We start from the raw sequence: 22803 nt of genomic DNA on the forward strand, positions 1-22803 counted from the left end.
TTCCAGTCTTCTGGAAATCTCCCCCGTCTCCCCTGCTTTCCTACAAGATAATCGCAGAGCTCGATACCTCCTCTAATTAACTCCTTGAGTATTTCTAGGAATGCATTTCATTCAGGCCCTGGTGATGCAGGCATTATACCTTTTCTAAGTGATTTTTTACTTTAGCTATACGTAATTTCCTTTCTAAACCTACCCTCTTCCCGTAAGCATTCACTATACTAGACATTCCTCAGACTTCTCAGTGAAGACTGAAACAAAGAGTCATTAAGCATCTCTGCCATTCCAAGTCTCCCGTTACTGTTTCCCCCTCCTCACTGAGCAGTGGGCTACCCCTGCCTTAGTCTTCCTCGTGTTCTAATGTATGCAGATACCAATGTCCTGGCTGTAGATGTTTCCTCCACGGGGCCTCGAGGGCTGAAGAGCTCCACTCCCTCTATTACCTGGGGCTGCAAGAAGGGGCACAGAGCTTTCTCTGTCTCACTCCTTTACCCTGCCGCTGTGGCCCTGGACACCAGAGAAGCTCTGTGCCCCTGCTGCAAGCTCGCGCCATATAGGGAGTGGGAGCCCTCCAGCCCTGGGGCCACCGTGAGGAGACTTTTCCAGAGGGACCCCATTGGCCAGGGCCCCCGGAGACCCGACAGCCTGGCTGTAGGGTTATGTGCGACCACAGCCCCTCTATGTACCCCAGGTGAACATCTACAGCCAGGACATTGGTACTGTGCCCCCGAACCCACAAAGCCCCCCAGGAACTTTACAGCCAGTCTGTTGGTATCTGTGGCCACCCATAATCTCCTAAGCGCTCCAGGACCCCTCCAATCTGCACGTAGGTATCTGTGACCCCCAGAAATACCTGAATGCCCAGGAACGCTACATCCTGGACTTAGGTATCTGTGGGACTCCAACGAACTCTAACACCCAAGCCACCTCAGCTATGACGTATGGTATCTGTTCCCCCTCAAACCCCCATCCCCGGACCCCGAGACCCTAGGACGTAGGTATCTGTGTCAGCCCCGATCCCTTAAGCACTCCCATTTACCCTTCAGCCTGGACGTAACTACTGTGACCCCCACGAGAACCCCCCCCACAAGGTCCCCAGGGATCCCTAACAGCCTGGACACAGGTGTCTGGCACCGCACGAACCCCCTAAGTCCTCGGGACACACCAGCCTGATGTATATGAGCCCACAGTGACCGCACCTCATCTCCCGGACACGCATCCTGTACCTAGGTATTCTGTGCCCCCCACAAACCCTATACCGCCCAGGAAACCCCCCAGCAGATGTAGGTAATCGTACCCCCACAGCCCCCTGAGATCCTTACAGAATGGAGGTTGGATCTGTTTCCCCCCATGAACGAATACAACCCACCCTGCCTCCCTCAGCTGGACATAAAGAATCTGTGCACCCCATGAACCATAAGCACTGTAGGGACCCCTACAGCATGGACTTAGGTATCTGGGGCCCCACAAAACCCCCTAAGCCCACCAGGACACTACAGCCTAGAGATAACGATCTGTGCCCCCTGAACCCCTAAGCCCCCCCCCTGGACCTCCAGCCGGATTTAGGTATCTGGCCCCCTACGAACCGCTAAGCTCCCCAGGGACCCTCCAGCCTGGACGGAGGTATCTGTGCCCCCCCACAATCCCTAAGTGCCGAGACACCCCTCCAGCCTGGAGGTAGTATCTTTGCCGAACACAAACTGCCTAAGCCCCCCCCCATCGGAACCCTCCAGCCTGGATCTAGGTATCTGTGCCCCCCCAACACACTAATTCCCCTGGAAGCCCTATTGCCTGGACTTAGGTATGCTGCCCCCCACAAACCCCTAAGCCTCCCAGGGACCCCTACAGCCTAGACGTATGTATCTGTACCCCTCAGAAAACCCCTAATCCACCCGGGGACCCTACAGCATGGACCTAGGTATCTGTGCCCCCCAGGAACCCCCTAAACCCCCAGGAACCACTCCAACCTGGACATAGTTATCTGTGCCTCCCAAAAAAAACCTAAGCCCCCCAGGGACCCCTAGATCCTGGAGATAGGTATCTCTGCTGTCCACAAAAATTCCTTATACTCCTGGAACTCTCCAGCCTGGACGTACATAGCTGTGCCCCCCACAACCCCCCTAAGCCCCCCGGGGCCCCTCCAGCTGGATGTAGGTATCTGTGCCCCCCCAAAGCCCTAAGCCCCCCCAGAATGCCTATAGCCTGGACCGTAGGTATCTGTGTCCCCTACAATACCACTAAGCCCCTCCAGGGACCCCTCCAGGAGAAACATAGGTATCTGTGCCCCTCACCAAGTTCCTAAACCCCAGGATCACTGTGCTCCCCTACAATACCCTAAGCCGTCCAGGACCTCTCCAGCCCGGACATAGATATTGGTGTCCTCCAGGAAGCCCTTAATCCCCACCAGGACCTCTACAGCCTGGACGCAAGTACCTATGCCCCCCACAACCCCCCTAACTCCCCCAGAGTCCCGACCATCTGGACGTAGGTATCTGTGACCCTACGAACCCCCTTAAACCCCCCAGAATGCCTCCAGCCTGGCGTAGCTATCTGTACCTCCCATGACCCCTAAGCCCCCAGGGATCTCTACAGCCTCTACGTAGGTGTGATGCTCTGTGCATTACCCTGAGTGGCCACACAGTGTCACTGTTGTCCCATGCAGGAAATGCTCTGGGCATTACCCTGCGTGGCCACATGGTGTCACTGTTGTTCCATGCGGGAAATGCTCTGGGCATTACTGTGATGGAGTGGGGACTGTCTGTGTGGGGGATGGGAGAGCAGGGGGTGACTTTAGGTGAGGGACAGGACCTAAGCCTGTAACTCGAGCTAGACAGGGCTGAGAGAGTGAGCACCTTTTGCCCGGGAAGCTGGACACAGGAAGGGGTCGGCTGGAGGGAGTTAGTTCAGTTTTGGTTTGGAGCTGGGTAGTTGGAATTCAGAGAATCCCAAACTGGGAACTAAGCTCCTGAACCCCCAGAAGGACTCGAGGAGTTAGTTCAGTTTTGGTTTAGAATTTCCTTGGTGCAAAAGCACCGTGAAACTCCCCTTTCTTCTTCACAGGGGCTTCAACACCCCTTTTCTCACTCAGGCTCACAACTGCCCAGAATTCGAGAACTGTCCCTGTTCCCATTGGACAAATGGAGGAGCCTGAGGTACAGAGAAGGGAGGTGACCTACCCAAGGGCCTACACAGCAAGGCGGTGGCAGAGCCAGAAAGAGAAGCCGCCAGTCAGACTCCTGTTCTAACAGACAACAATCCCCCCAGAGGCAGGGATAGAGCTCAGGAACTGGGATGGTGGAAAATTTCATTCCAACCGTTTCTGTCCAAATATCCCATTTCAGACTAAACCAGTTTGTTTCTCAGAATCATAACAAGTGAGATGGAAGTTCTTTGGCAAAAAGATTTGTTGCAAAACAAAAGCATCTCCTGTTTGTCACAGTGTGTTAAATTGTGTCATCACACACAAGAGGAGACACTTAGATCTTGAAAATTAGATAAGATGCTCAGTCTGAGCTAAGTCATTGCTGCTCTTAACAATTCCAAATAAAAAATACAAATAAAAAAGACTGTTTCAGCTAATCTATTATGTCATAATCTGCTCTGAGTAACGTGATGGGACACCTCATATTATGTACTACTCTTAGTGACACTCTCCAATGGATCCCCCATCCTCCACCCACCATGAGGTAGGTAAGAGTGGATCATTATTATCCCTACTTGAAAGCACACCATGGCCGCTTCACTTCTCCTGCCTCACTAGACCCTGGACGTAGGTATCTGTGTCAGCCCCGATCCCTTAAGCACTCCCATTACCCCTTCAGCCTGGACGTAACTACCTGTGACCCCCGCGAACCCCCTAAGCCCCCAGGGTTCCCTACAGCCTGGACACAGGTGTCTGAGCCCCCCCAAACCCCCTAAGCTCCTCGGGACACATCCAGCCCTAAGCCCCCCGAGAACCCTAGAGTATGGAGATAGATATCTCTGCCATCCGCAAAAACCCCTAATCCTCTCCGGAACCTCTCCAGCCTGGATGTACATATCTGTGCCCCTCCCCACAAACCACCTAAGCCCCCCGGGACCCCTCCAGCCTGGATGTAGGTATCTGTGCCCCCCAAAGCCCTAAGCCCCCCCAGAATGCCTATAGCCTGGACGTAGGTATCTGTGTCTCCTACAGTACCACTAAGCCCCCCCCAGGGACCCCTCCAGGACATACATAGGTATCTGTGCCCCTCACCAAGTCCCTATACCCCCAGGGATCACTGTGCTCACCACAACCACCTAAGCCCCCCGGGACCCTCCAGCCTGGACGTAGATATTGCTGTCCTCCAGGAAGCCTTTAATCCCCACCAGGACCTCTACAGCCTGGACGCAAGTACCTATGCCCCTCACAACCCCCCTAACTCTCCCAGGGTCCCGCCCATACTGGATGTAGATATCTGGTGACCCTACGAACCCCCGTAAGCCCTCGAGGGATCTCTACAGCCTCCACGTAGGTGCGATGCTCTGTGCATTACCCTGTGTGGCCACATGGTGTCACTGTTGCTCCATGCAGGAAATGCTCTGTGCATTACCCTGCGTGGCCACATGGTGTCACTGTTGCTCCATGCGGGGAAATGCTCTGTGCATTACCCTGCGTGACCACATGGTGTCACTGTTGCTCCATGCAGGAAATGCTCTGTGCATTACCCTGCGTGGCCACACGGTCATGTTGCTCCATGCGGAAATGCTCTGTGCATTACCATGGCCACGGTGCACTCTTGCTCATGCTCTGTGCATTACCCTGTATGGCCACATGGTGTCACTGTTGCTCCACGGGGGAAATGCTCTGGGCATTACCCTGCATGGCCACACAGTGTTACTGTTGCTCCATGCGCGAAATGCTCTGGGCATTACTGTGATGGAGTGGGGACTGTCTGTGTGGGGGATGGGAGAGCAGCGGGTGACTTTAGGTGAGGGACAGGACCTAAGCCTGTAACTTAAGCTAGGCAGCTGGGAGGGGGTCAGCACCTTTGCCCAGGAAGCTGAATAAAGGAAGGGGCTGGCTGGAGGGAGTTAGTTCAGTTTTGGTTTGGAGCTGGGTTGTTGGAATTCAGGGAATCCCAAACTGGGAACTAAGCTTCCTGAACCCCCAGAAGGACTCGATTGAGGGGTCCTGGTTGTGCCCAAAAGCCCTGCTGTATCCTTCTGTTCCTGTTGGCCAAAAAAACCTTCTGTTTTACTGGCTGGCTGAGTCACTGTGTGTCCCAGGAAGAGGGGTGCAGGGCCAGATTCCACCACACTACGTGACACCCCCTAAGTCCCTCTGGGACCCCTGCAGCCTGGACGTAGGTATCTGTGGCCCCCCACCAAACTCCTGAGCCCCCCCCCGACCCCCTACAGCCTGGACCTAGATATCTGTGCCCCCCCACGAACTCCCTAAGCCCCCAGGGACCCCTTGAGCCTGGACGTAGGTGGAACCCTTCTGCCAGGCTGAACTGATAGCAGCAAGGACTGGGTTCAATACATAGGGGTCCCTTGCCTACAATGTAATGCAAACCAGCTCGAGTCCCCACCCAGTGACATGGGAAAAATTTTACATACGCACTCCTAGGTGCCTCAAAGAGGCAATACTTCCCCTCTCGCAAGCACAGAGTCTGGGTGTAGCAGAAAATGTTTAATAACGTGAGATAAACAACATAGCATTAAATTGGGAAAACACCTCAACTAGGCCGTGTCCTTTTTCCTGGGCTCATGAGTCCAGCAATCCCCAAATCACCCCAAGGCTCCAAAGTCCAATATCTCCAACGTTTCAAGAGTCCAGCAACCCCAAAATCACCCACAGTTGCGCAACCCCAGAGTTCAAGAGTCTATCTGCAGGGTTTTTCCCCCTGCCAGCCTGAGTAGAAAGGGGCACCTTATGTGGTCCACTGCTGACTGCTCTGCCTCTCCATGGGATTCTGCTTTTGCCTTCCCCACAAACTGCTCAGCTCGGTCCACCAGCTGCTCTGCCAGCCGACCTGTGTTCTGCTCCAGCTATCCCCCAAAACTGCTAGACTCATCTCACTCCGTGGGACACTCCCACAAACTGCTCCTGTCTGTCCAACTACTGTGTTCTGCAATACAGGTTTCAGAGTCCCCACAACTAACACATCTTTTCAGTGATTTCAGCTCAAGAACCTAGAAATTCAACTTTTAAGAGAATAAAAAATCAACTACTGCTATTCAACTGTTAAAAGAAAAAAAGTGCAATTGGTGACTCTAGCTCACCCAAGGAGCCCACTCCCTTGTCTAGTGAGTGCCACTCAACTGATGGTGAGAATCCCTGTCTCAAAGCTGTTTCACAGTTCCTCATCCACACAATCAGGGTGACAACACTCCACATCTCACACCCCAACAACAAATAACTGGGGATACCATAGCTGCCAAAGTAACCATCCCAGGCTGCCGTGGCCGTGTCACGCACGGTGAGTGTGTCTATGCAAACATGATCAGACCCTGAAATCCTTTTCCACACTTGCCATAATTCACCACCAGATGTGAGGATAGAGTTCATCCTGCTTCTGTTTACATAGGTATCTGTGCCCCCCACAACCCCCTAATCCCACAGAACCCATCTAGCCTGGATAATGGTATCTGTGCTCTCCACAAACCTCTAAGCCCCCCAGGGAACCCACAAGCCCAGATGTAGGCATCTGTATGCCCCACATAACCCCTTAATACCCACAGGAACCTTCCAGACTGTAGGTAGGTATCTGTGACCCCTAGAGCCCCACAAAGTCCCTCGGGACCCCTACAGCATGGATGTTTGTATCTGTGACCGACAAAAACCGCCTAACCTACCCAGGGCCACCTACCATCAGGATGTAGGTATCTGTTCCCCTCACTCAAACACACCTAATCCCCCCGGAACCCCTCCAGCCTAGATGTAGGTTATCTCTGACCCCACGAATCCGCTAAGACATGACAGGACCCCTCCAGCATCGACATAGGTATCTGTGCCACACAACCCTCCTAAGACCCCCAAAACCCCTCCAGCCTAGACGCAGGTATCTGTGCCCAGCATGAACCCACTAAGGTCCCTAGGACCCCTCTTGCCTGGATGAATGTATCTGTGCCCCTTACAAACCCCTAAGCCGCCCCCCCAGGATCCCTATAGACCGGACGTAGATATCTGTGCACCCTCACGAACCCACTGATCCTCCCAGCGACCCCTACAGCATGGAAGTAGGTATCTGTACCCCAAAATTCCCCAAAGCAACCCCAGGACCCCTACAGCCTCGATATAGGTATCTGTGCCCCCGCACAACTCCCTAATACCCCCAGGGACCCCTCCAGCCTGGACGTAGATATTTGTGACTTCCAGGAACCCCCAAAGCCCTCCCCAGGACTTCTCCAGTCCCTACATAGGTATCTCTGCCCCCCACCAGCCTTCTAAGACCCATAGGGCCCCCACCAGCCTGGTTATAGCTATGTGTACGCCACACAAACCCCCTAAGCTCCCCAGGGCCCCCTCCAACCGGTACGTAGGTATCTGCGCAAACCACAAACCCTTAAGTCCCCCAGGGACCCATCCAGACCATGCGTAGGTTTCTGTGACCCTTACCACAACTCCTTAAACCCCAGGGACCACTACAGCATGGACGTATGTATCTATGCTCACCACAACCCCCTAATCCATCCAGAGGACCTCTCCAGCCCTGACGTAGAGATTTGTGCCCCTCATGAAGCCCCTAATGCCCACCAGAATGTCTCCAGCCTGGACGTAGCTATCTGTGCCCCCCACGACCCCCTAAGTCCCCCAGGGATCTCTACAGTCTCTACATAGGCGTGATGCTCTGTGCATTACCCTGCATGGCCACAATGTTGTCACTGTTCCTCTATGAGAGAAATGCTCTGTGCATTACCCTGTGTGGCCACATGGAATCACTGTTGCTCCATCCAGGAAATGCTCCTGTCGTATTTCCCTGCATGGCCACATGGTGTCACTGTTGCTCCATGCAGGAAATGCTCTGTCCATTACCTGGTGTGGTCACAAGGCAGTCAATGTTGCTCATACGGGAAATGCTCTGTGCATTACCCTGCCTGGCCACACGGTGTCACAGTTGCTCCATATGGGAAATGTTCTGTGCATTACCGTGCGTGGCCACATGGTGTCACTGTTGCTCCATGCGGGAAATGCTCTGTGCATTACTGTGATGGAGTAGGGACTGTCTGTGTGGGGGATGGGAGAGCAGGGGGTGACTTTAGGACCGGACACGTGCTCAGCCTGTAACCTGAGCTAGGCGGGGGAGGGGTCAGCACCTTTGCCCGGAAGCTGGACACAGCAAATGGCCAGCTGGAGGGAGTTGGGTTAGTTCAGTTTCGGTTTTGGTCTGGGTGGTTGGAATTCAGGGATTCCCAAACTGGGAACTAAGTTTCCTGAACCCCTAGAAGGACTTGATTGTGGGGTCCTGCTTGTGCCTCCAAGCTCTGCTGTATCCTTCGCTCCTGTTGTCCAATAAACCTTCTGTTTTTACTGGCTGGCTGAGAGTCACTGTGAGTCCCAGGAAGAGGGGTGCAGGACCGGACTCCCCCACACTCCGTGACAGACCCTAAGCCCCTCCGAGACCCCTGCAGCCTGGACGTAGGTATCTGTGCCTCCCACCAAACACCTAAGACACTCAGAGATCCCTCCAGCCTGAACTTAGGTATCTGTGCCCCCCACAAACCCCCTAAGCCCCCGAGGGACCTATACAGCCAGAACATTGGTATCTGTTACCCCATATAGACTCCATAAGCCCCTTGCGACACTCCAGTGTGCACGTAGGTATATGTGCCCCTCAGAAACCCTCTAAGCCCCCAGGAACCCCTACAGCCTGGACATAGGTATTTGCACTCCCACAACCCCCTAACCCCCCCCTCCCGGGACATCTACAATCTGGACGTAGATATCTGTGCCCCTCACGAAACCTCTAACCCCCCCTGGGAACGATACAGCCTGGACATACGTATCTGTGCCCACTCGAACCCCTAAAACCCACTGGTACCCCTACAGCCTGGACATCATAGGTGTCTTTGGCCCCCACAAATCCCCTAAGACTCCCAGGATGCCTCCAGCCTGGACGTAGGTATCTTTGCCCCCCACTAACCTCCTAAGCCCCCCTGGTAACCCTACAGCCTGGATGTAGGAATATGTGCCCCCCACGAACCCTCTAAGCCCCCATGGGACCCTAGAGCATGGAGATTGGTATCTGTGTCCCCCCCAAACTCTCTAAGCCCCCCAGGGACCGCTATGGCCTGGACATAGGTATCTGTGCACCCCAAGGCCCCTAAGATCCCCCGGACCTCTGCAGCCTGGCTGTAGGTGTGACGGTGCTGCCCGTGGGAGCCAGCTCAGCTCACTCAATCAGAGTGAATTGCAAACAAAACAGGGCAGACAAATCCCAAACGCTGCTGGTTATTTCAATACTTAGATTTACCAAGCCAGCACAAAACAGCTTCTGTAGTACCTCACTGGTTACTTAGAAGTTTAAACCACGCAGTTCCCTTAAAGTACCCAGCCTCAGGCCTCCGTCCAGACACACCTGTTAGATATGATGATGATTCCTGAAAATCTTACTTCATCATATAAAAGAAAAGATTCTTCCGATCCCAAAGGATCAGCCACATAACCAGGTTCAATTATAACTTAGATTTTACCTAAAATACATGCTATAGCCAATTCTTATTAACTAAGCTAAAATTTATTAGAAAAGAAAAGAGAGAGAGTGAGTGTTGGTTAAAAGATTAATAGACATATAGACTTGAATTCAATTTTTGAGGTTCAGATACAAAGTAGAGATGAGCTTGTAGTTGCCAAAAGTCCTTTTAGAAATAGTCCATAGGTTATAATCCAATGTCCATATTCAGGGTGGCTCCAGTCAATGACTGGGGATCTCAATCCTTGTGGCTTAAGGTTTCCCCCTCTTGAAACCCAAGCAGATCTGAGATGAAGAAGGATCGTGTCCCAGGTTCTTAAACATTTCCAGCAGCCTTTCAGCCTGAGAAAACAATAGGCTTAACTCTTCTTCCAAACATCCTGGCAATTAGTACATCCATCAAACAGTTCAGATACAGATTACCACAACCTTCAAAGAGACACAGACAATAATACTATTTCACTCAAGTATCATCATAAATGTTAATATTCCTTTTTTTGCTCTTTGAATTAAAACTATAGCAATAGACAAGACTTGTTTGCTGACATCACAAGACCTGAGCAAACACCTCCCCTTCTACCTCTAACACTGCAGACTTGCATTTCAAAGCTCTGTTCATTTACATATCTTGTTAACCAGTTTTTAAGGTTCACCCACGGGTCAGGTCAGTCGGTGAGGTGAGTTAATTAACTCTTTCTGGCCCTGTCACCTTTCAATGAGATATTAGATTATACTTATGTCAGGGACTCTAACCCAGACGGCAAAGTTCGTTGTCTGACCGCGAGAGAGACAGGCAACACCAGCAAGGTCCGATCAAAAGCTCTTTATTGACAAGTGCACGCATCAATAGAGAGCAGCTCGTCTCCAGAGAGAACCAGCCTGCTCTTTACATCTTAGTATAAGCCTATGTAGACAGTTCCGTCGCGTCATAAATTATTCACTGGAGCAACCCACCCCCTTCTTCTAACAACTAGAAACTAGACACCTTTAGTATACATGCATGCCTAAAGTTAGAAATGTAGGGGAGTTAAAAACAAACAAAGAACAAAACCAGGAGCAAAGAGGCTGGGAAACTAGGACTCTTATCAGTTCTTCGAAGGAGCTGCCCGAACACAGCACATCTGGTACTATGCCAGGAATGCAGCTTCTCTCTTATCTCACTTTTTCCCAGCGCTTGTGAGACATGCTGCTGCTTCTCAGTGTTTTCCACTCAGGGATTACCCACAAACCTCTGTTAGCCTGACTTTGGTCAGGTTGGCATACCTGGTTTTGTCTGCTATATCTTTATTCAGGCCTAACAATCCCCCCTTTGTCCCTAGAGGACCATAATGGGACTCTTGGGACACATATCCATTTAACAATTGTACGGGGGAGGCTAGTAAACCATGACCCAAGGTCTGAGTGGAGGTCCTTAAAACTAAAAGTGTGATCAAGAGATATAGCATGGAAAACAACAGCAACATTCTTAATAGCTTGTAAATCTTTGTCAATTAAGCCAGAGTGATTAACAGCAAAGCAACATTTTTCCCCAATGCGAGCACAAGCCCCTCTCTAATTCAGCATTCATGGCATTTAGCACACGTCTATTTTGCAAAGTTACTTCTGCTACTTCATCAGTCTTTCGTTGCAACTTTTGGAAAGCGTCTATTAATGCATTAGCTGTTTTTTTCAAGCTCTGCAGAAATATTTACAACTGCTCTCTTGAGCTTAGCCACCCACAATCCAGGAATGAGTGCACGGACAAAAGAGTGGAATCCTGTTTGTCTGACAACTAAGGGATTGGGGCACTGACTATAAATCAGTTAGGTATACCAAGTGGTCTAATTTCCCAGATGTTTCGGTGAATAATCCAGTCCCATGTGCATCCTCCCCATGGACCGTCAGGATTCGGTATGTGGAAGCCCACACCCCCCAGTCCAAATGCTTGGAAGGAGCACTGTAAATGTTTACACTTCCACCCAGAAAGTCTTTAGTATATCTCCATGACCACAGATCAGATGGTACTCCTGATGTGTCTGTAAGGGCAGTGGGCCAAGTCTGGTACTCAAGATCACTCCAAATGGCCATCAGCTGGTCATTCAGGAAATTCTGAATCTCCAAACATACTAGATCCCACTGCAATGCCTTCCCAGCCTCAGTGATATTTAATACCATCTTTCCTTGGTGTAGTACTATATTACATTTGTTATTTAACTATTTTCAGGTACTTTTAAAAGGCATTGACATTAATAGCATAGGAGGGGGTTACATTATTAGTCACTGGAATGGTTTCAATACAGGTAAAATTTCCAGTGGCAGAACAAACTCTTCGGGTACTTGTTATTTAAAATCCAATTAGAGAGAGCAATACATGCTGAAGAATTTATCCACAACACAGGGCACAGCCTGTAGAATAAACCCCAAAATCCAATCAATACCACATTCCCAAGCATGGGTCCCACAAATTTTTTCTGCCAGTGTACAATTCTTTGTTTCTTCACCGGGGTCAGTTCTTAATGTCCTTTCTAGTCAGGAATTCCTGGACTTTAGCAATTTCAGTGGAGTGAGTGTTCCTTCTTCTTTCCCAAAACAGTCTTGGTGCAGCATCATATAGGGGAGAGGTTACTAGCACATCACCCTGTAATGGTTTTGCTTTTTCTAGAAAAATTCAAAGGCACAGTAGATCTGTCAGTGGATAAGGGAGAGGCTACTAGCACTTCACCTTGTACTTTTTCCCTACTGTCCAGAAGGCACAGTGGAGCTAGAAGGTGAAATAGGCTAATCATCAGTAGGAGAATTCTCCCAATGTGGAGGGGTCTTTTTGCAGTGAGAATCTTGGGTCCAAGCAGTCAGTCTTTGGTACTTCACAGCGGTGTTGGTAGTCATCAGGACTTAAGGGCCTTTCCAGCATGGAGCCAAGGCAGTCTTTCGTTGGTGGACCTTTACATCAATCCCGTCTCCTGGTTCCAAGGAGTGGCAGGGCTGCTAGGGTCTTTGGGTAGCGCTTCCTTACCTGTGAGAAAAAAAACTTAACACATTTCATTAGTGCCTGGCAGTGTTTTTCAGATCTCATAGCTGCATGGGCAAATTCAAGCCCTCCTTTTCCTGGTTGTTAACCAAGTCTTAACTGTGAGCAGTGTCCTTGAATGGAGTCAGTGTCTTATCTATAGCCTGAGCTTGCTATTTTATTTTATTTTATTTTTTCAGTTAATTCATTCTGTTCTTTGTGCTTCTTCCCTTCTTGGCTTCTTTTAACCTGCAAAGGAAACTTTCACTTTTTACTTCATACACCTTTTTCCCAACAATGAACACCTACACATTGTCATTATACAGTACATTAGTCTTATTATTTAATATATGCCACACACACCCTTTTACTAAAATAACCTTATTACAGAGCTTTCGAGCAACAAGCCAGGACAAGCACACCCACTTTGAGGAGTTCACTCAATACAACCTCTAGTCCAATAGCCTTCCACCATCCCCAGCCCTCTGGCTAGAAATCTGAGGTAGCCAGAAAGATCCCATGTACAATATGGGGAGTGGGTTAACTTTTCATGTCCTTGCTTTCAAAGACTGTTGGTATGCAAATTTTAACAACAATTTTTGCAATTAACAATTTGACCAATAAAGTTTCTTTTCCTTACTTAAGGAAATGCATTAGACTTTAGTATATCACATTCTCCTGATTTATCTAAACACTTTGTATTCCAAGTTGAACAAAACAAGTATCTGCATTTTAATTTAACCTTTTTGTTTGATTTTAAACTAGATTATTTTATAAAAATATTAAACACAAAAATTCCGGCCACAAGACAAACACCACAAGACAGAACATAGAACACAAAACATAATTTCTATTGTGCCAGTAAATGCATGGTACGTTGAATGCTGTTTAGCTGGCATCAGTTTTCTCTGATTATCTGAAAGACAAAAAAACAGAGGTCTACCCCTTCTGGGCAGACAATCATTGCTTAAAATAGACAAATACCCTTGTTGATTTCAGGAAAAACAGAGGAATTATCCCATATTTTATGTGTTTCATAGGCAGCCCAGGTTTCAGTGGCTCCTACCTTATCAGTTAGATAATTTGCATGAATACAGATGCTTTCTGGCTTGCTTTTTACTTTTAACTCTTGCTTTCAAACACTGAAAGAAAACATCACTACTTATAGTGCCCTTACAGCCTAATAAAATTTCAATTACATAGCACTATATACATTCTTCAGCTAATTTAACTAAATTCTAAATGATTGCAATTAACAATTTCTTTGCCTCAATTTATTTACAAACATTTCAAAGACACCAAGAACTTTCCTCTTTAGCATTTTTACAAAGTTCAACTGCTGTTTCCTCCAGCAACTACAGAGTTAACTTCTCACTCTCCCTTAAATCACTTGCTTGTCTCCCAACAGCCACTTTTATCAACTCAAATCACCATTCCAAGTAAGTTCTGGGTATTTGAAATCCCCATGCTTACACTTACTTACTCCTTCCTTCCACTACACCCTTAAAGTTTTCCAACCTGTTTTCCAATCTCTCTGTCTGTTGCCTGCCCGCCTGGGCCCGATCCTGCTTTTCTCACTGAACCGTCCCTTCCATAGGCACCAACTTCTTCCACTACCAGTTTAGCTAGGAGGGTGGGCTTCTCAACTAGCCCCCCACCCCTCCTGGTCTCTTCCCTTAAACATTCTTACTCACAAGACTACCCGAGTCCTCCTTCATGAGGCTTGCCACCTAGACGAAGACACATGGCCCATTGGGCAAAGGCCATTTACTTAACATATAATTTGAAGGACTACTCTTAGAGGGTTTACCCAGAGACTCATTCATCTGTTTGACACTTAAACAGAAAAGAGAATTACACAGAGAGCAGAGGGAATTACAGTCTAAGCCAGACTTTCCCACTTCTATACACTGACCGCTACAGGGGACAGGACAGAAGGATCTCAATTTAACCTCAGAGCTGTCTCGCACACATGGCTTCCACTCCGAGGAATTACGAACAAGAGGTTCAGTTCCACCCACACTCCTAACACCCAAATGAACAGAGAAAAAAAAACAACAACAGTAACTGGTTAAATAGAACAGAACCAGAACCAAATAGTGTTTCCTTATCCTATTAGGACTCACTTTTACTCATGCAGTTCTCAGCATATAACACCAACAGTACCAAGCAAAGCAAACACAAAATAACAAGGGTAAAACAAATAGATGGTGTAAATTCTGCAGGGCTCCCCCCTTCTTAATTGCTCACCAAACTGTGACAAATTTCTGTTACCAATCTATCCCTCATGTCAGATGATCAGGCTGACACTACAGGATCGTTGGGGGAAGATAAAGAAAACACACCATATAACTGAATTTTAAAGCTTCATTAATAAAATAATAAAACAACAACGGAGAGTGTTGGGAACGCTCTCACATCACTCAGGAAAATATTAATGCCCCAAGCCCGAAGCTCCTTTCATACTTACACATGTACGTCCAGACTGGCCACTTCTGTGTATAATGTTCAGAGGAGGGGGAGAGGTGGAAGGGAGATTATCCTGTATACAGCTTGTCCAGAATTTCCAACATGCTTCTGCTCTTGGGAGGGCTGTTCTTTTACACCCTGGAATCTCCTGCGGCGTCTCTTTCAGAGATTCCAGTCCAGGTCGGCTGCCTGTGGCTTCTTTGGTGTCACCAAGCCACACCGACTCCAGGGTCACAAAGGCACACTGTTGGATCTTACTGGACAGTTAAGCTTTGCAAATGTAATTTCAGTTCTGTAACTTGTATTTCCTTTGCTTCGCCTCTGTCTATATTTTTTCCTTCACAGCCAGCTGGGGCCGAAAGCAGCCCCTCCCTGCACCAAGCACAGTCCGCGCCGATTCCTGACCCTGAACGCAGAGCACCCCCCTCCTTCCATCCCGGGGCCAAGATGATTTTTAAATTAACCCGTTCCTTATGTCTTTTTCTTTCTTTTTCTCTTTCCCATTAAACATTCTAGTAGCAATGCTAACTACTTCAGACAAACTTTTCCCTTGCGTACCATCTGGATGCTTTCTAAATCTTTTTGCAATATCCTTTGCACATTGTGACATGAAAACCATTTTAACCATCTCCTTTCCATGATCAGTTTCAGGATTTAAATTCCCATGCTTTTTAACTTCACAAATCAGTCGAGCACAAAAGTCAGAGAGGTGCTTATCTGGATGCTGAACACAAGCACTCACCTTGCTCCAATTTGGAGTAGCCTCCCCTGCATCTCTAATACCATTCAAAACAGCTTTTAAAAATCCATCCAACTTTGTCTTTTGAGCTGGATTATTGGGATTCCAGTTAGGGTCAGTAATTAGCCAAGGTGCATTCAAATGAGCTGCAGATTTTTCTTTTACTTTTTGTCTTTCATCTTCTGTCATGAGAGTATCTAATAACTGATTTACATTTGCCCAAGTGGGCACATGAGTGAAAAAGATTGTGCAGAACATTCTTTCCACTGCCTCAGGATTGTCTCATAAGTGAGGCATAGTGCACTGCCAGTTAAACAAATTTGAAGTTGCAAACAGGGTATGGGTAAAACCATCTCATGTTCCCCAGCAACCAGTAGAACCAGATAAGTTCTCAATGAGGCTTGTAATATCAGAGGTGTCTCAGAAACATTCTCTCTCATGGAGTTAAGTAACCTAGTGGGGGTCCACAAGGGCAAGGACAAGGGCTGCTGTAATATTGGGGGTGTTTGAAAAGCAGTCCCTGACCAAGTTTGCAAAAGGCTGGCTGGAGGCTGCACAGAGGGGGTGAGGCTGCCTGATTCCTCTGAAGATGAGGGAACATCACTCTGAGCTCCCCCTTGATTCTCCTCTGTCCCTGAACTGTCCCTAACCTGCTTTTGAATCCTTGCACTCCATCAGACGGGGAAGAACAGGAACAAAATTGTCCTCCTCCCGGTGCGGCTCTGGTGCATATGGTGGGTGATTTTTTTACAAGAGCTCTCCATACAAACAGCTTCAAAAGCTACCCATCCCTCCATGGGTTTATAATTATACCATACAAACAAGTAATCCATTTGTCTCGGCCTAAGATCAACCAAAATATCCCTTAAGGAGTTCCTCCTATCTGTGGAAAAGGTTTCACCCACCGGCCAGTCTCTAGTTGGGGACAAATGAAAGGTAAATGATGGCCATTGGATCCAACACAGATTTCTCATCTTAAATTTAACTAGATCAGCTGTCTCAGAAATCTCTTTCCAATCTCTAAGTATCAGAGACAACGGGGCATCCCCCGGGCACTTACTGCCAACTTGTCTCATTTTAATGAAGGGACTCTAACCCCTCTTCATGAAGGGACTCTAACCCCTCCTCCCCGGGTCGAGGTAAAGGGACTCTAACCCCCACCTCCCCGCGTCGAGCGCTCGCTTACCTCTCCAGGGACTTGAACACCTGGACTGAGACTCAAACCCAGGCTGGGACTCTAACCCAGACAACTTGGATCCTGTGCAAACCTGGACTGGGACTCTAACCCAGACCTGGACTGGGACTCTAACCCAGACCTAAGTAGTCAGGGACTCTAACCCCGACAACCTGGACCCTACTCAATGGGTAGGTGGACGTTGCTGGATTTCCAAGAGTTTCAGCTGGTTCACAGAACACGCCTTATCGCCAACGCAGAGATCAGATCACCAGGCAAGTCTCCTCTAAACTGGAGGATGCGCGCTGCGTTGCCTCAGGGTCCGATCCCCCGCCGGAGAGTCAGACGGGTCCCGGCGGAGTCGCCAAGGATGTCAGGGACTCTAACCCAGACGGCAAAGTTCGTTGTCTGACCGCGAGAGAGACAGGCAACACCAGCAAGGTCCGATCAAAAGCTCTTTATTGACAAGTGCATGCATCAATAGAGAGCAGCTCGTCTCCAGAGAGAACCAGCCTGCTCTCTACATCTTAGTAGAAGCCTATATAGACAGTTCCGTAGCGTCATAAATTATTCACTGGAGCAACCCACCCCCTTCTTCTAACAACTAGAAACTAGACACCTTTAGTATACATGCATGCCTAAAGTTAGAAATGTAGGGGAGTTAAAAACAAACAAAGAACAAAACCAGGGAGCGAAAACAAGGAGGCTGGGAAACTAGGACTCTTATCAGTTCTTCGAAGGAGCTGCCCGAACACAGCACATCTGGTACTATGCCAGGAATGCAGCTTCTCTCTTATCTCACTTTTTCCCAGCGCTTGTGAGACATGCTGCTGCTTCTCAGTGTTTTCCACTCAGGGATTACCCACAAACCTCTGTTAGCCTGACTTTGGTCAGGTTGGCATACCTGGTTTTGTCTGCTATATCTTTATTCAGGCCTAACAATTATAATGTCACAGTCTCGGTGAATTGACTGCTGCAGCTCCCCGTAGACTCTGCCTGCGCCTCTCACCGAGCTGGAGTACAGCAGGCGAGGGGAGAGCACTCAATGTATTGCATCTACACTAGACGCGATATATCAACCCCCGCTGGATCGATCGCTGCCCACCGATTCGGCAGGTGGTATAGACATACCCCGAGTATCTGGTGATCGGAGCTGGACCCCCGAGGGGGACACATTGAAGGAACTCAGGGGTTAAGGTGCCTCTATTGTCAACTGTCAGGGCTGCTGTGGCTCAGAGGAGGGTGCTTGACTGCCTGGCAGGCTTAGGCGCCGCAAGCCTTGGAGGTGGGAGAAGTGAAGCGGCCACGGCGTGCTCGGGGTGCTCGTGCTCGGAGCAGGGGTGAGCTCGGGCGACGGGGGTGCCGCAGGGCAGAGCAGGAGAGTTGCCACAAGAGGGGAGCCTCAGGGTGGAGGGGGGAGCTGCCACGGGTGGGGCGCCTCAGGGCAGGGGTGCGGGGGGGGGAGGGTGCAAGGTGGAAGTTTCGCCTAGGGCATGAAACTTCCTTGCACCGGCCCTGCCCGCAGCCAGCCCTGCACCCCCTGCCCTGCCCTGCCGGCAGTCAGCCTCTGTCTCCAGCCAGCCCTGCACCTTCTGCTTTGCCTGCACCAGCCGCATCCTCCCTGCCCTGTCTCCAGCCAACCCCTGATGCACCCCCCTGCCTGAAGCCAGCCAGCCACGCAGCCCTTGCCCTGCCTGAAGCCAGACCCTACCTCCAGCCAACCCCACATCCACTGGTGCCCTGCACTTCCCAGGGCAGTAACCCTGCACATCTGCTTCAATGAGGGGGGCAGGGAGCAGCTGGGACCCACACATGTGCACACCCTAGGGTGACCAGACAGCAAGTGTGAAAAATCGGGACGGCGTGGGGGGTAATAGGATCCTAGATAAGACCCCAAAATTCGGACTGTCCCTATAAAATTGGGACATCTGGTCACCACAGCACACCCCCAGGACTCCTGAGTTCCATTGCTGGGTTTCCTATTGGTTCCTCTGCTGGTTGTTTTCCTTTTTCTGGGGACTTTGGGCAAGTTGCTCCCCACTCTCGGGCTCTGTCCCCAGCAGTCAAATGGGGATTTCATACCTTCCCGCTATTGGAAAGTGCTGGGAGAATCCCCCAGCAAAAGCTGCTCTGACAGTGCTAAGCAGCATCTGACCATTCAAGGTCGGAGCTCACTGCCCAGGAGGAGTGCTTGGCTCTGGGGTTTTACTTCAGCCCAGTGTAGAGAGAGAGCCCTAACCATGGAGTTTGGCTCAAGAAGACCAAGTCTCCAATTTGTTAAAGGTGTTTTGAATTTCAATCCTGTGATCCAAAGTGCTTGGTGTCAGTTGTAAACTTTAGGAGCATGCTCTCCACTCCATTTTCCAAATCATTCATGAAAATATAGAATAGTACCTGACACCGGACTGATCCCTGCCAGACCCACTAGGTTCACCCTCCCCGTTGGGCAGCTAAACATGGAGAAGGGCTCCTGGAGTCTTGGCTTTCAACCAGCTCTGCACCCACATTACACTGATTGCAGCTGGACTACATTTCCCTCGTTTGCTTCTGAGAATGTCCTATGGGACTGTGTCGAAAGCCTTAGTAACACCAAGCTAGATCCCATCTATTGTTTACTCACCTCTACCAGGCCCAGAACCCTGCCAAAGAAGGAAAGAGGATTGGTTTGGAATGATTTGTTCTTGACAATTCCACGCTCACTAGTCATAAGAACCAAATCATCCTGTAGGTGCTGCTGACAAACTGAGTGTTTAAGAATGTATTGCAGGATCTCTCCAGCTATGGCAGTCAGGCTAGCTAGTCTGTAAGTCCCAGAGGTCTTTTTGTTCCCCTTTGAAAGATAGGTCCTGTCTTGTTCATGGATGGGAAGATGTTCTTTTTCAGGGGTCTCAGACGAGAACTGGGGCACAACACCTGGTTTGTTAAGGCCACAAAAACGGAGGCAGGAACCTCTTCTCTGCTGCTGGCAAAGAACCACAGGTACCTAAAAGATAGGGACTCACATCTTTGAATGGGCTTTAAAAAGGCAGTGGTTAATAAGTTTGGCCCCGACCATTTCTTGTTTCCACAGACTAGACATTTTAGCAAACTTTAGAATTCCTTGGTGCTAAACACTGTGAAACTCCCCTTTCTCCTTCACAGAGGGCTTTAATACCCCTTATCTCACTTGGGCTCTAAACTGCCCATAGTTCGAGAACTGTTCCTGTTCCGATTGGACAGATGGGAGAAGGGAAGTGACCTACCCAAGGCCTACACAACAAGGCGATGGCAGAGCCAGAAAGAGAAGCAACCAGTTCTGACTCCTGTTCTAACAGATGAAAACACCCCAGAGCCCAGGAATCGAGATGGTGGGAAAATTTCATTCAAACCGTTTCTGTCCGAAAATCCCATTTAGACTAAACCAGTTTGTTTCTCAAAATCATAACAAGTGGGATGAAAGATCTTTGCAAAAATATTTTGTTGCAAAACAAAAGCATCTCCTCTTTGTCAGAGTGTGTTAAATTGTCTCCTCGCACACAAAGAGGAGACACTTACATCTCAACCATTAGATAAGATGCTTCAATCTGAGCTAAGTCGTTGCTACTATTAACAATTTCAAAATAAAAAAATACAAATAAAATAGACGATTTCAGCTAATCTATTATGTCATAATCTGGGAAACTTCATATTATGCACTACTTCTAGTGACACTCCCAAATGGATCCGCATCCTTCACCCACCGTGAGGTAGGTAAGAGCGGATCATTATTATCCCTACTTGAAAGAGGGAGAAGCTCAGGCTGAGAAAGGAGAATTGACTTGTCTTAGGTCACACAGCCCGTCAGAGGCAGTGTTGGGAATAGGACCGAAGAGCCCTGATTTTCAAACAAACCATCGGATCTTGAATTTCAGACATTGAATGACCTGAATACTGTGCTCTCAGATGAGCCCCAGACCAACAACAGTGACAGTAATTATTCAGCAAGTATTTGAGGAGAACTGCAATATTAGAGGGAATCATCAACTGCTCAGAGACAATTAATGCAGAGAAGCAGCAAAATTAATCAAAGATAGAACTGGTTCTGACTTATTTACTTGATCTTAAAAGAGAACAACAAGGACCTGAGTCTCCTCCCTGTCAATATCCCCCTGCTCAACCAATCAGGGTAGAGACGGAGGACGGGAGGCTGAGGGTTCTCACCAGAGAGCCCAAAGGATGGCCCAGGTCACCGGTGGGGATCACTGCCCGAGCACTATTTCAGTCCCACATTTTTGGGTGGACCTTCCATAGTGGGAGCTGCAGAGGACTTCCCTGCAACACACACACACACACCTCCGTCCTGTTGTTGGGAAGGGAACAGGAGAAAGGACAAAAGAAGCAAGAGAAGAAGAGGAGGGAGGGATGGAGGAAGAGGTGAAACAAAAAGGACAAACCCTAATGTCCCCAGCGATTCTAAGGGACAAAATCCCAGGTGCGCACTAAAATTCTGCCTCAAGCTCGTGTTTTCCATGCCTAGAATTCACTTGTCACCAGATAGATCAGACTGAACAGGTTTCAAACCTCCAGGAGGCTCTTACCTTCTAAACAGGGACGGCTGTTTTCTAGTAAAATCACTACAAGGGAAGGAGGAAACTCGAAAGAGGTTCCTCCTGGCGCTCACGTCCATGACCCCAAATAATCTCTCAGTCCTCAAAGAGAGACCTGGAGAAGGAAACGTGCTGAAGCAAAGCCACAGAGGTCTCTGAGGTTTCCCTGGCCCCTCGCCCCTGTCCTGCCTGGCTGATGTCAGCATCTCTCTGTGAGGTCACCACCTCCCCATCACCTTTGACCAATAGTCTGATGTCCTGCAAAAGGCCTTTGTGATGTCACTGCCACACCCCTCCCTTGCTGGGCTAATGTCCTGCCCCTGGCCAGGCACTTTGGAGGTTTGAGCTACTCCCTGTGGATCACCCCACTCAAGGAGCGTTCGTTCTAGGCAGCAAGCCGGCTAGACAGGAAAACATCAGACGCTGCTCCCAATGCTACACTCAGTTTTTCAGAAATTAGTCGACTTCATGGTCAGAAGACACCATTAGAGCATCTAACCTGCATATCACAGGCCTCCTGTATGACATAACAGCTACTTTGGGGGCAAACACATTCCAGAAAGGCATCTAGTCTTCATTAAATGACATCAGGAGATGGTGAATCCACCACTTTCCTTGGTAGCTTGCTCCTGTGGTGAATCATCCTCGCTGTTGACTATTGTGCCTCAGTTGTAATATGAATTTGTCTCTTTTCACTTTCCAGCCATTGGGTCTTGTTATGCCTTTCTCTGCTCCATTCAAGAGCCCGTAAATACCCAATCTTTTCTCTCCATTAAGGCCCTTCAACATTTCAATGAAATCACCTTTCAATCTTCTTTTGATAAGCTAAACAGGTTGAGCTCTTTCAATAGCTCACTGGAAGGCATTTTTCTCCAGCCCTCAGAACATTTGGTGGCTCTTTGCTGCCCTAGCTCCAATTTCACAACATCTTTTTCAAATGAGGATACCAGAACTGGAGGCAGTATAAAGGTTGTATAAAGGTAAAATTAAATAGGTTGCAGAGGAGTTTTTTTTAATTTCGGCTTTTGTTGCTAAAAATTTTGTCTCTCTGCGGTGAGAAAAAACACTCCCCGAATGCCAAAATTTGAGCCATGAAAAGCGGCAGTGTGAACAGCGCATCATAGGTGGAGCTGTGCTCCCGGTGACAAAGCTCCTGCCCCTCATTGGAGGTAGTTTGGCTTTGTTGCCGGGGAAGCTCTCTCTCAGCGATAAGGACG

At 49.0% G+C, this 22803-nt stretch overlaps 1 protein-coding gene and 1 long non-coding RNA gene across 2 annotated transcripts in view; one reads left to right on the forward strand and one right to left on the reverse strand.

The window, feature by feature from the left end:
- Positions 1–22803, forward strand: part of LOC127042512 (zinc finger protein 560-like) — a 253284-nt gene that overhangs the window by 75385 nt on the left and 155096 nt on the right. The gene's annotated exons all lie outside the window — the stretch shown is intronic.
- The window catches only part of LOC127042516 (uncharacterized), a 106522-nt gene that overhangs the window by 18263 nt on the left and 65456 nt on the right, over positions 1–22803 (reverse strand). The window contains exon 2 of the long non-coding RNA XR_007771964.1: positions 14298–14369. This is a non-coding gene — a long non-coding RNA (uncharacterized LOC127042516). The remainder of the gene's footprint in view (positions 1–14297; positions 14370–22803) is intronic.

Source organism: Gopherus flavomarginatus, unplaced genomic scaffold, assembly GCF_025201925.1.
Source record: "Gopherus flavomarginatus isolate rGopFla2 unplaced genomic scaffold, rGopFla2.mat.asm mat_scaffold_47_arrow_ctg1, whole genome shotgun sequence".
Lineage (NCBI taxonomy): Eukaryota > Metazoa > Chordata > Testudines > Testudinidae > Gopherus > Gopherus flavomarginatus.